We start from the raw sequence: 12548 nt of genomic DNA, 5'->3' as shown, positions 1-12548 counted from the left end.
TATTGTGATTAAAACTATTTTATACTATTCATATGATAGGTCAATTTTCTCCTGTAATCTTTTCTGTAGCATATATCATGTTCAAAATAACATCTTGGTCTGCAAGTTGAAATAAAATTATGAGTGCTTGAGATACAACAATAAATTTTACTATCTTCACATAGTCCTTGGTTAAGAAATAATTTCTTACTATTTATACAAAAAACAGAGTAAGATATTATGCTTTTTCTGATTTGCATATGTTAGCATATGTAAGAGCCCCAAGTGAACTTGCAACCTTTTAAAATCAGAATATGATTAGGTTTTCTAGTAACCAAAGGGTTTAATTTTGAATTTCTTATGAAAAAGTTGGTTCAATTTTTCATGTACCTTTTGCCTTTCACTAAATAAAATGAATTTACAAACACTGAAAACACCCACCCTCAATTCAATCAGCTGATTATGTATATAAACACCCATAATATTTTTCTGTATTATCTCTGAACATCCTAGTACTAGAGAAAAGTCTCAAAAGACTATACTGTGTAACTTGAGTCTTTATAGGTTATAGATTGCTAGACAATTAAATCCGGTCCTCTGTACTCCCTTTCTACAATGCTTTCAGGGCCTACTGAGGCATTTCTATTTATAAACATACATACACAAACAAACAAACATGTTAATGCATATATATAACCAGTGCTAAACTTAATCTAATAGTCCTATTTATGCAACACAATTTACTGAGTGCACCTAAAAATGGCAAACCTAGATGCTAAAGGGTAAGGTCGAGCCTTAACTTTAAAGAATTACAAATTAATAAACAACTAAGATGCCTATACCTATTTATAATACACAATGGATAATAGCAGATGCCCTAAGAGTATACGAGGTGCTAAAAGAAATTCAGGGGATGGGCCTTTGGGGAAGGGAGTATAGGAAGATAAGCAGCATGAGGTAGCTATAACTCAGGCATAAAGACTATTGTGAGTAAAGTCAAAAAATCAGAGTTTTTATCTATCAGGATGGGGAAATACTACAGTTTAGTTTGCTGGAACATAAGTGGTAGAACAAGAGAACTGGTAAGAAATACACAATAAGGCTAATCTACACTGGGATATTAATACATGTACTGTAACACATAAAAACACCAGATTTGAAGTCTAATGAACTTGTCTTCAAATTCTGCATCTAACACACCTAAATCTTCATTTTTCCTATTTTGTATAGTGCATATCAGTTCTGAGAATCAGATGAGATAAACACTTAACTCAGTGCCTGGCATACTATGTATATGGTAGAGGGGAACTATAGTTGTTATTGTTGTAATAATCATGAAAAAAACTGGTATCAGGTTGAAGATTTTAAATATATAGCTCAACTACTTTATTTCAACGACTACACAAAGCCATCTATTTAAGAGGTACCATTATTTTATGAACCTGGAAGGAAGAAAAAGCTAAAAATTAAATGATCACAGAACGCTTTCTTACCATTTCAAAATTTTCTTTACATTATCATCCTTCTGCCATTAAGAATATAAGTCTAAAGAGTGTTTCAATATTACCCCAGGATTGTCATTTAAGCAACTGACACCCATCCTCCAAGTTTTGATAATGGTGCTTGCTTGATCTTCCCAGAGGGTGTAAATGGAAGAAATGACAGCAGTATAAACAGCAAAGGCCAAGTTTATGCACAGGCAATGGCAACTACATCAAAACTGCCACCTAGCTAAATATAATATTCAGATGCCATCGACTGCCAGACATATCCCAATTTCATAGTAGTTATGAGGTGGAAAACACACACATCTCAGAAGAAATAAGGCAGCTCTTTCTTTTCTCCTCTCTCAAAGTCCGTCTGATGTCCTCCATCATCTCCCACCAGTATCTACTGCTCTTTCTTTTTTGTTCTCTTTCCTCTGACTCTCCTTTCTTGCCTCTTCTTTCTCCATTCCTTGTAGCTTCTCCCACATTCCTCAGGATTAATTCTGGAGAAGCTTGGCTACAACCTAATGATGTATAAACTAACAAATGAAAATGAACTTTTCTTCTATCGCCAAAAGGACTCAATTAGCAAAGACTGCATAATTTGTTATCTTTAGTGCTTTCAAGTGCTCCAGGGCTTGCTTGCCCTCTCAGTTCCCATTCTAAGTAGAAGGGAAAATATATTTTACAGCCCAGCTACGAGACAAAGCCTACCAGCAGTCCCCAACCTTTTTAGCACCAAGGACTGGTACTCCTATGAGAATCTAATGCCTGACAATCTGAGGTGGAGCTGAAGAGGTGAGAGGCTAGCACTGGGGAGTGGCTGCAAATACAGTTGACACTTCACTGGCTGGACTACTGCTTACCTCCTGCTGTGTGGCCCGGTTTCTAACAGGCCACAGACCAGTACCAGTAGGGAACCCCTGCCCTATATGAAAACTTGGCTTCTGAGTAGTTTCCTATTTGTGTCTCTGCCATCCTCATCCCGGGCCACCTAACACATCAAAACTATCCTAAAATACACCATTAGGAACAATATATGTGTTGTTATTTTTAAAGGTGATATTTTTAGTTCCTTAGAAAACAAAAATCAGCATACTTCATGGAACTTAAATCACGGAATTCTCTTCTTTTGCAATAAACTCCCATAAGAAGCTATTCAAAAGTTACCATTTATAAATATTAAAGCCTTATTTCAATAGCATAAGTAGGGTCAGAAGACAAATTGTTTTTTTTTTTTTTACTTTTACTGAGGCTACACTAAACCAACCTTTTAGAATGTTAAACGTCAAACTGAGCCTTTTCCTTAGTCTTGTTACAGTAATGCACAGGGCCGACCAAGAAGTTAACAAAACAAAACACACAAACTAAACTGAACAGCACCCAAGATATCTTTCAGGAAATTTCTATTTCTAGCTTAAAAACCAGAGAATCTCTCAAAATTTAAAATCCCATTAGGAAATACACAGGATAATCTATGTAAGGTGAGTCAGTCAATTATCATCAATACTGTAGCTTGAGTGAGTTTAATTGAATCCAGTGAACAAACACTTTCAAACTTATATCTATTTTGGGAGACCATAAATAGAACAGAAAGGAAGAGGAATTAACCCAATATAACTGGAAAACAAGGGTGGAAAAAGATTTTTAAAAGTATAAACTGGTAGATAAGACTGCTTAAGAAAGAATTAACTGTGCTGTAAATGACTAGTGATAGACAAAAAGTGCAGGGCTTAGAAAGTATACAAAAAAATCTAGCTCTGACAGGTGCCCAGTCTCCCCCAAACCCACGCACAGCGCACCTAGGTGAATAAAAGCCTTAAGGATAATGTGTGGATAACTGTTCATCATATTAGCACAAATTTGGGGAACAGTTATGATAAGTTCCAAATAGGAACATGACAATCTATAATCACAATCCAATTGTTAATAAAGGACAAGAACAAGGAAAACCAATTACAATTTATTCCAATGAGGCAGGAGGGACTAGGAGAAGACAATTTGCTAGTTTGTAAAGCAAAAGGTTAAGGTACCACCACAGAATGAATGCCAAACAGGGAAAGACTGAATTCAAGGCTAAGGAGTCAGGCTAATGGAAGTAATTCTATGTGCAATGTAGATTCTACCTAAGCAGAAAGATAAGTTCAAAGAGCTTTTTTAAGGAGACAAAAATAACAATAACACATGACCAAATAAGAGACTTGGGGAAGAGGGGGCTAAGAGGGAAAATCTAAAACATGGTAGTAATCCAACTGTGAAAGAGAGATATACCAAAGCAGTGGTACATGGGCCAGGATACTGATGGTAGCAGAGATATAGTTACAGAAAATATATGAGGAACACCACAAATAAACAATCAATTGGACTTGGTGACCACCTAGAATTAAAACAGGGACAAGCAAGAAAGATAAAGGTTTAAAAGCTAAAAGAATAGGATACACCACTTACCTAAAAAGGGGAATTCTAGTTATAGCCAAGATGATGCAAGAAGGTGATGGTAGAGGAGTATAAGGAAGCAATCCCTGACACACCTCCAAGAAGATGTGAACTTAAAAGCTCAACAGAGAAGGAATGAATATAGAGATCTGAAGGATCATAGGAATAGAAGTAAGCATTGAATCTACAAGAGCAGATATTTGATTTATTCAAAATTTAAAGAGTACCTAATAAGCCTGGAATACTCTGTGCTAGGAACTCAGGCTTAAAGGACACTATCTATAATCTCAAAGATCTTAAAAGGTAATGGGGAAAAAGAGAAGGTGTTATGAAGAGCTTCATATGCTGTTTAGACATCACTTAGTTTCACTCTAGATTTATTTCCATATGACAACCAACAGAGAGAGATAGGGCATTAAAATAGAGTAAAAAATATGTACGACAAGCCCAGAAGGTCAGTAATATGACAGACAGGAATGTGTGCTACTTCTTACAACAGAACTTGGAGGGACTTAGGAAAATAACTATGAGCCCACTATCTTCTCTTACCTTGGCCTTTTATAGTTTACTTCTGGTTTGTGAAGACCCGACTAGATGACCCTCTCATGGATACGTTTTGTCATTTCTTACAGAAATGACTTCAGAGCTAGAAAGAAAACCAGGATAACAGTAAGATTTAGATATTTTTTTAAAGTCTTTGAAATTTTTCTGAAAAACTGCAACTACTGATTGAACAATAACACAGAACAGGACCTCGGAAATCCAAAGAAATGCAGTGGTACCTCCGCCATAAATGAAAACCTTATAAAATTAAGAGATATCATTCATTACAAAAGGATCTATCGCATTACAAAACACACACTCATGTGCATATCTTACTTCTATTTCAGCTCAAGTGTCTCTTCTTCAGGGAAGCCCTCTCAGACCACCGTGACTACATGAAATGTCCTTATTATACACTATTACTGCATCACATACCTCTATTTTGTAGCACTTAACATACCTATATTTTTACATTTATCTGTTCATCCCCACAAGAATGTAAATTCTCCACAAATGAAAATGAGAGAAGCTGTATCTATTTTCATTCATCACTGTAAGCCTAGTGATATATATGCTCAATAATTGTTTGTTTAATGCATGAAAGAGAATGTGTATAGCTTTTGAATGGATATTAGGGGTGGGGAGGGGTTAAGGGGTACTTTCCACTTTCTGCTTTATACAATTCTGTACTTCTTAAAATAAACATGTATTTCTTGCATAGTTCGGGGGGAAAAAAACAGATTTTAAAACCAAACTGCAGCTGTACCTGCACATATTAAAATACTAAAGTGGATTTAAATCACAAGTGTCATTCATATTTCAAAAGAATGCTCTCCAACATATTTAGAGTTATACAAATTTAGAAAGTGAAATTTAAGAAAAATCTATCAGAAACTAGGAGCAAGTACTTTCTGTTCCCAATAGATATTTGTAAGAATTCATTTCTCCAAAGCATTTACCTTCCTGTATGGAAATGTCTTTTTCACCTCAGAGATTTCACAAATGCCATTCTCTGTCTGGACCATGATCATCCCATAAACCTACATATAAAGTAGGTTTTCCCCAATCTCTAATCCAATACTATGTCCATCTCCTTCACTGTGTTAACTAATCTGTAATTATTTGTTGGTTTACTGATTTTTCTCTTCTACTAGAATGTAATGTCTAAGAAACAATACTAAGCATATTCAGAGAACTTGTTAAATTCATTCACGTTATTCATTTAAAAGTAAATTTATTGAGGTAGCATTCTAGGAGCTGGGAATATAGAAGTAAATAAAGGGGACCAAAACTCTTGTACTCATGTAGCTTACATTCCAGTGCAGGGAGAGAGACAAAACAGAATAAGTGACATATTACAGTTTACTAGGTAAAAAGAGCTACGGAGAAAAATAAAGCAGAAGAAGGGAGATGAAGAATGTTGTAGGGGAGGTGTAATTTTAAATAGGGTGGTAGAACTGAAATTCACTGAGAAGGTGCCAACTGAGTCAAAACTTTAAGGAAACAGGAGTGAGCCAGGTGGGGGTAGGGGGGAAGCTAATACAGACAATACAAAGATCCAAAGGTGGGAGCATGCCTGGCACACTCAAGGAAATGCAAGACAAGTGTCTCCTGAGAATAAAGTGAACAAGGAAGGAGAAATAAAAAATAGGGTCCAATAGGTAGAAGACAAAGATTGGGTATGCTGGATATAATAAGGGCTTTGGCTTTCACTATATTTGAGAGCCCTAAATGGAAACATGACATTATCTAACTTATTGAAGAATTACTCTGACTGACGTGTTGAGAATCGGGGACGGGGGGTGGGAGGAGGTCAGCAAGAGTAAACGCAGAAGGACTAGTTCAGAGTTGCAATAATCTAGGTGACAGATAATGATGGCTTAGACCAGGGTTTTAGCAGTGGGGTGGTGAAAAGTAGACAATTTCACATATATGTTGGGAGACAATAGGTTTCCTGATGGAAAAGATATGGGGAATGTGAAAACAGAGGAGTCAACAATGATTCCAAGGTGTCAGCCTAGGTTGCTAAAGAATGGGATGTCATCAATTGATTTGGGTAAGGCTAATACAGAAGATAAAGAAAGATCAGCAGTTACATTTTACTTACATTAAATGTGTGAAGAAAATGTTTTTAACCTTCACCAGGCTTCCATTTCAAATGAAGTCATAATAATATAAAGAGCCTGAAGGTCCTGTTCTTACCTCAAGGTACTTCAGTAGGAACTCCTGACCAACTCCTACAAACACACACAAACCACCCTCAACACTCTTCCCCAGAGAGACAGACAGACGCAAAGCACACACTGCTCATGCCCAATTTCCAAGGTAAATTCATAGAAACAGCTACTTCACTTTCTACTCTAACATCTCCCTAATTGTTTTCAATCCAAAATAAAAGGCAAGCAAACCAATCCAAAAATTTCACACAACATTGTTAGCCAAAACAGAATCTTCTGGGCACGTCAACCCACGCAAATAAATGTTCATATGGATCACAACCTACTATCATCTCCAGCAAACTGTACAAAAGTATTACAGATGAGGATTTTAAAGAAACGAATTCCTCATAACCATCTCCCAAAATTCAGATTTATTAGGTTTGAGAGTTGGGCTCTAACTCCCACTTTTTTAACAAGAGTCTCAGGTTATGAAGCAGGTTTGAGAACCAGGGCCCTTAGGATCGCCTGCAATGGAAGAAAGTCATTTGCCTACATACTACATCCAAGAATAACTTTTTTGTGGTTGACGGGGGTAAAGCTTTAAAAATATCTTACCCTGTGGTTCTAATATCAATAGCAGTCACAAAGTATCAGCAAGAGTAGACAGCCCCCACTCCTGCAAACCAATCTTAGATCCAGGTATACAATTACTACAAAATATGTAAGCCACAACCATGACTGCAGAGAAGATAAAGAAATCAAAAACAATTTACCTACAAGCATTTCTAGGCTCAGAAATCAGTCTTATGGAACATCTATAAGGACGAGGGGATAAAATGACGAGTACCACAATCATTTTCCTAGAGAAACACTTAAATCGCCACTTTTCCCAAATTGTGGCTCCCAATTTCCAAACACGTTAAAAGTTTTCATAGTGGATGAGAACCATTCAAAGCCATACAGAAGCTGAACTTATGATCCCTGACACTTCTCACAGCATAATCTTCTTGCCTAGCCTCTTTGTGCCCACAAGTTTAATCTTTTTTATCTCCACATTCAGACTTCTGTTTCCCAGTTTTTAATCACTCTTTAAACTTCACCTGCTCCTCTAAGTCCTCTAATTACGTAGAGCCTGATCTAGATGTATCACTCACCCCCACAGAGTCTGCAAGATTTCCTACATTGCTACCATATGTGTTCAAGTTTACTTGTATAGGCTTGTAGGCACAGGAACAGACAAAGAGCTGGTCAATCTTTACAGTGCTTTCCTTCAAATTATAAAATCGTCAAGGGTAGATACCAAATCATTACGTCACAAAATGTGTCTCTGGAGCACAAAGTGCTAACTTGTGTACACATATATTCTGACACTTTATGAAGGTGTTCCCCAGATACCTCACATGCACTCCAAAGTTCAGGTCACCCACTCAGAAGAAAAGGGAGTAAATGTGGCTCTGATTACCTTTTCAGCTCTAGTCAGCATTCATTTAATTTACACCTTCACCTCCAAAGAGTGGAATGGCCACTAAGTTAAGTAGGTACTTGAATGGGCAGAAAGATGTGAATACGGGGGGAAAAAAAGAGACTAACTTTGAAATGTTTCTGCAATGCTCCCATCTTCTAGGAATACACAAACTAGAATAACTAGATCTCAAGTTATACAACCTACCAGATAGGTGCTAGGCAGATCCTAACACATCATGAAAACAAAATTGAACAAAACAAAACTTGCCTTGAAAGCACTAGCCATATTCTGAGATCATAGTTACATATGAAAAGTGTAAGACTCTTCTCAGGACTCCCTTTACTATGCTCAGGGAAAGGTAGGAAAATTACACTAGTTTTTCCTATTATTCTCAATAATAATGAAAATAACATATATGGAAATCAAAATTAAAAATCCAGCTAAAATCTCACAACAGATCAAAGCATTTCAAATTTCCGTAAAGTATATAGAAATTACAAGCAGAAACTGTGTACCACAAAATTCATGAGTAAAACCTGTTTACAAAATGTACTTTAACAACTAGTTTCCAAAAGTGAATTATAATTACAGTACTGCACACACAGGACTGTCTAATAAAGAATTCTTTATTTTAAAATATTATCACAATCAAGTTAGGAATACTGTAAAAGCAAGAAGTAGTCACTGAAACCAACTCTCTACTAGAATGGGGCCAAAAATCTCCCCATCTAGCTGCCCAAGGTAAAAATATATCAAAAAACTGGAGCCCAAAACTAGCTGATTATTTAAGAAAAAAACAATTAAGCTGTAATTTGTCCCATCTTTGTAAACTAATAAAAGCTATCAGAATATAAAGGTAATCTATAAGAATGGAAAATTAGCTGATCCTAACAATCATCTAGCCTTCAGCAATTTTTTGAAGAGAATTTTATACCTTAACCTTACAACTACTAAACATACCTATCAGAGTTAGAGTTCTAGACAATGGCAACGAACTGAATAATCCAGCACTAAAAATTTCAATTTCTATTATTCTATTGACTCTGGAAGTGGAAAAACAAGGTGTAAAAAGACATGGCTAGGCTTCCTGGGACCATTGTCATCTTCCTTGGGAAAGCACCCTATCTCTGCGCAGCCTTCTTGGGTCCTACCTACCAGATACTCTATTCTTCAGAATATCTAGATTGGTGGAGATAAGAATCATCCCTCAGGCTGTCACTGTCCCTCACAAAAGGAAATCTTCTCTAATGTCTTTGACCTTAGGAGTAGACTGGCTAACCCACAGGATACCACCAGAAGAGAACAGGGAAGACTAATAAACCAGAATAAAGGCAGCTATATCCTAAAGTGTATTTAAGTCAGCTCTGAAATTCTCTCAAATGTGTGGCTCACTGCCTAAACCAACATATACATCTGGTAATAATAAACACTGATAAGCCATAAACAAAAAGGGCTTTCTTAATTCAAAGACTCTACAAACTATTGGTAACATTAAAATATACATAAAACACAAACAATATGTGTGAAATATATTTTTAAATAGTATTTCAACTTGAGTTACTAAGAAACAAAAACTGCTGTTTTACTGCCTAGTCTTCAAAACCCAAAGAAGCCAGTATCTTTGATTTGACCAAATTACAAATATCTTTAGTAGAGAGAGAAAACGTATTGCCTCTTTAATACAAAGGACAAAAAAGATCATCACTGCAAATCATAATGTTTGGGTTCATGATGAAAACAGGAAACAGACAGGCTGTCCAGGTATAATTACGGTTATAGTCTAATGAGCCTTCAAGGTTCAGCCAAGAATTAAAACCCAGTGAAGAGGGTAAGCAGAATTTACTTGCCTCTACCTTCCAAAAGAAGGCAACTTTTAATAATACTCCCAGCAACATGTTACATAACCAACAATAAACAACAATCTGATTCAAACCTCATTAGTAATAACATTCTGCCACTGTCTCCCACTGAAATTAATAGCTGACTTTGCCAGAGGGGAAAGAAATGCAACACATATCAATCTACCCATTTCTGTGGCGCCTACCACAGTGAACCAGACAGGTTAGATAATACCACCAAACCTGCACAGAATATACAAAAATATTTTATTTTCCAGTTCACTGCTCTCTTCATCTTTTTAACAGGATCATATCATATATAGATGCATTTAAAACCTAAGAGGAAAGTCAGTCAAGGTTAATCTAACTTTTACTGCTTATTTTGGCTATAATCTGAGAGAAATGGAAGCATAAATGAAGAATGGATTTTTGTAACAAATGTAAATGGGTATCATAACAGCAGCTGTGTGAAAAGGAAAGAAAGGCACACTGACAGCAGCAATGTAGAGGGAAGGAAAGGAGGATGCTATATACAATCATGCAAAAAATGGCACACACAGAAAAATCTACACATAATATGTAGAACTTTTATGAAGGTTACATTTTGTTAACTTGTCTCTTATGAGTTGTTTCGTATTCTTATAATCTCCAGGTTCACCTCTAAGGCACAGAAGGGAAGAAAAGTTGGCATAAAAGGAGTAGAAAAAGAGTATCAAATAATTTCAGATCCTTACTTAATTGAATTTGGAACCCACTAATTTCATAACAATATTCAGATCAACAAATGTGAACCTATCACATTGTGTTTGGTATTGTTTTCCCGACAGACACTACTGCCTTGACACCTAGCAGAAATTTTTAACTACTTGGATTGTTACTATACCTAATGGTACTAAGGTTTTCAACTTTTCTGTTTTCAAATGGAAATTAAAAACAGATTCACTCTGGGCAATTTGGGTACTCTAAAAATATTCAAGTACTCTAGTTGATAAAAAAGCATTTTAAAAACAGCAACCCAAGTACCCTTTCCTCTCAACTTCAATGAGGCCAAGCCGCAAACTCCACCTATTCAGTCTTTGTTGCTAGATAAGAACAATTTGGTAGTACTAAGCAACAGGCGTGATGCTCAGTGACAAACCCAACCAGACTTGAAAATTTTTCCAAAGAAAGATAAGGTAAACAAGATATACTTAGCACCACACCCAGTTTCAACGCACAGGCAGCCAGGAATGCTTTTTCCCCCCCCTCTCTCTAGACCTCCAGCTGGTCAGGAAACAATGTCTCTACAATCAAGATAGAGATCTGGCCCAGGGTGTTCAGGCATTCCTCACCTCCAGGCTGGCCTACAACTCCATTCTCCACAGCCATCAAAACCAGAATTCAAACATTTTGCTAGGAAGCAGGCAAAGGTCCAAATACTCAACTATCCTAACCCCAGTTCTTTTTGCAACCAAAATCTGTTTTGGCTACTGAGCATGCTCCGATTTAAGACGGGCGCCACATGGGAGTTTTCAAAGCTTAGGCTCCAAACTCCACGTAATAACAGCAGCTGAAAGGGGAAGAGAGGGAAAAGGGAGGGGGAGAGACTGGAAAAGAATTTGAGTACTCATACAGCAGTTAAGGATCGGGCAGGGGGCTGAATACCATGAAGGCAAACAGACACTGCTTGGCATTCTCCTTGCAGCAGTGCAAAAGTTTACATGAAGCAGAAGAAATCTTTGCAGTGGTGAAAACTGGCATGGCCAGTGGCAGAAACCAGGTCTAACCACCAGCTCAGGGCAGTAGCAGGTCACGAATGCCCAGCGTGTAATTCTCACCGATAAGCGTGGATCCTTATCTCTGAAACACAAAGCGACGGCGGCACGGACTCATCGAGCCATTGGACGGCTTTGCAGCGCAGCGCTCGGCGGGAGCACTGCACTCGTTCCCGGGGGTATTGAGGGTGGTGCTAAGATGAGGAAGAACAAACCGCTCCTCGGAACAGAAGGGAGGCCGGGGACCCCTCGAGTGCGTCCCGAATGCCTCTCTGCACAGTAGGGGCGGTAACGACGGCGTCGGGACAAGGACCAGCCTCGGCCCCGCCTCGTGACGCCCCCGGCCGCAGGCGAGGCCTCCGCAGCCAGACGGGCCGCCCCATCCCCGCGCGCCCGGACCCCAGCAGACCGGGACTCGGCCTACCTCCCGCCCCGCAGGCCCGGGTGGTTTCCGCTCCGCCCGCGGCCGAACGCCCCCGCCTTGGCCTGAGTCCGGCCTCCAGGGTCTGAGGGCGAGCCACGTCCGGGCAGAGCCTGCAGCCCCCGCTCCCGCTCGCCCGCCCGCCCCGGGGCCCCACACTCACTCTCCAGCCGCCTGGGCACCCTCTCCCGGCGCCGTCGCTGCGCTTCCCCTCAGTGCAACTTTATTAGCAGCTCGGCCACGGGACACGCGCACGGCGCCCGCTCGCCCAGGACCCGGATGAGGGAGGGAAGGAGCCGGGAAGGACTCCCGCTGGGGTCGGCGCATGCGCGCAAGCGGCCGAGTGACCGCTGCGGGACGGTGGGCAGGGCCGCCTCGTCCCGGCGGCTGAAGGAAGCTCCGCGTTTGGCTCCGCGCCGGGAAACCCTGGTTTCCGATCAGTCCCGGGCTTCTCGCCTCAATGGCC

General features: G+C 39.1%; 1 protein-coding gene across 3 annotated transcripts in view; it reads right to left on the bottom strand.

Annotated features, from left to right (window-relative positions):
* Positions 1–12399, bottom strand: part of SMAD5 (SMAD family member 5) — a 46147-nt gene extending 33748 nt beyond the window's left edge. The window contains exons 1-2 of one of the 3 annotated variants that reach the window (XM_011362359.2): positions 12246–12394; positions 4452–4548 (exon numbers count right to left, since the gene is read on the bottom strand). The gene's annotated coding sequence lies outside the window, so the exon portion shown is untranslated. Of the gene's footprint in view, positions 1–4451; positions 4549–11724; positions 11895–12245 lie in introns of those variants that run through there. The other 2 variants (XM_011362360.2, XM_023531935.1) reach the window with 2 other exon arrangements.
* Positions 12400–12548: the final 149 nt, after the last annotated feature.

Source organism: Pteropus vampyrus, unplaced genomic scaffold (genome assembly GCF_000151845.1).
Source record: "Pteropus vampyrus isolate Shadow unplaced genomic scaffold, Pvam_2.0 Scaffold74, whole genome shotgun sequence".
NCBI classification, from domain to species: Eukaryota; Metazoa; Chordata; class Mammalia; order Chiroptera; family Pteropodidae; genus Pteropus; species Pteropus vampyrus.
This window is presented reverse-complemented; position numbering and strand designations above follow the sequence as displayed.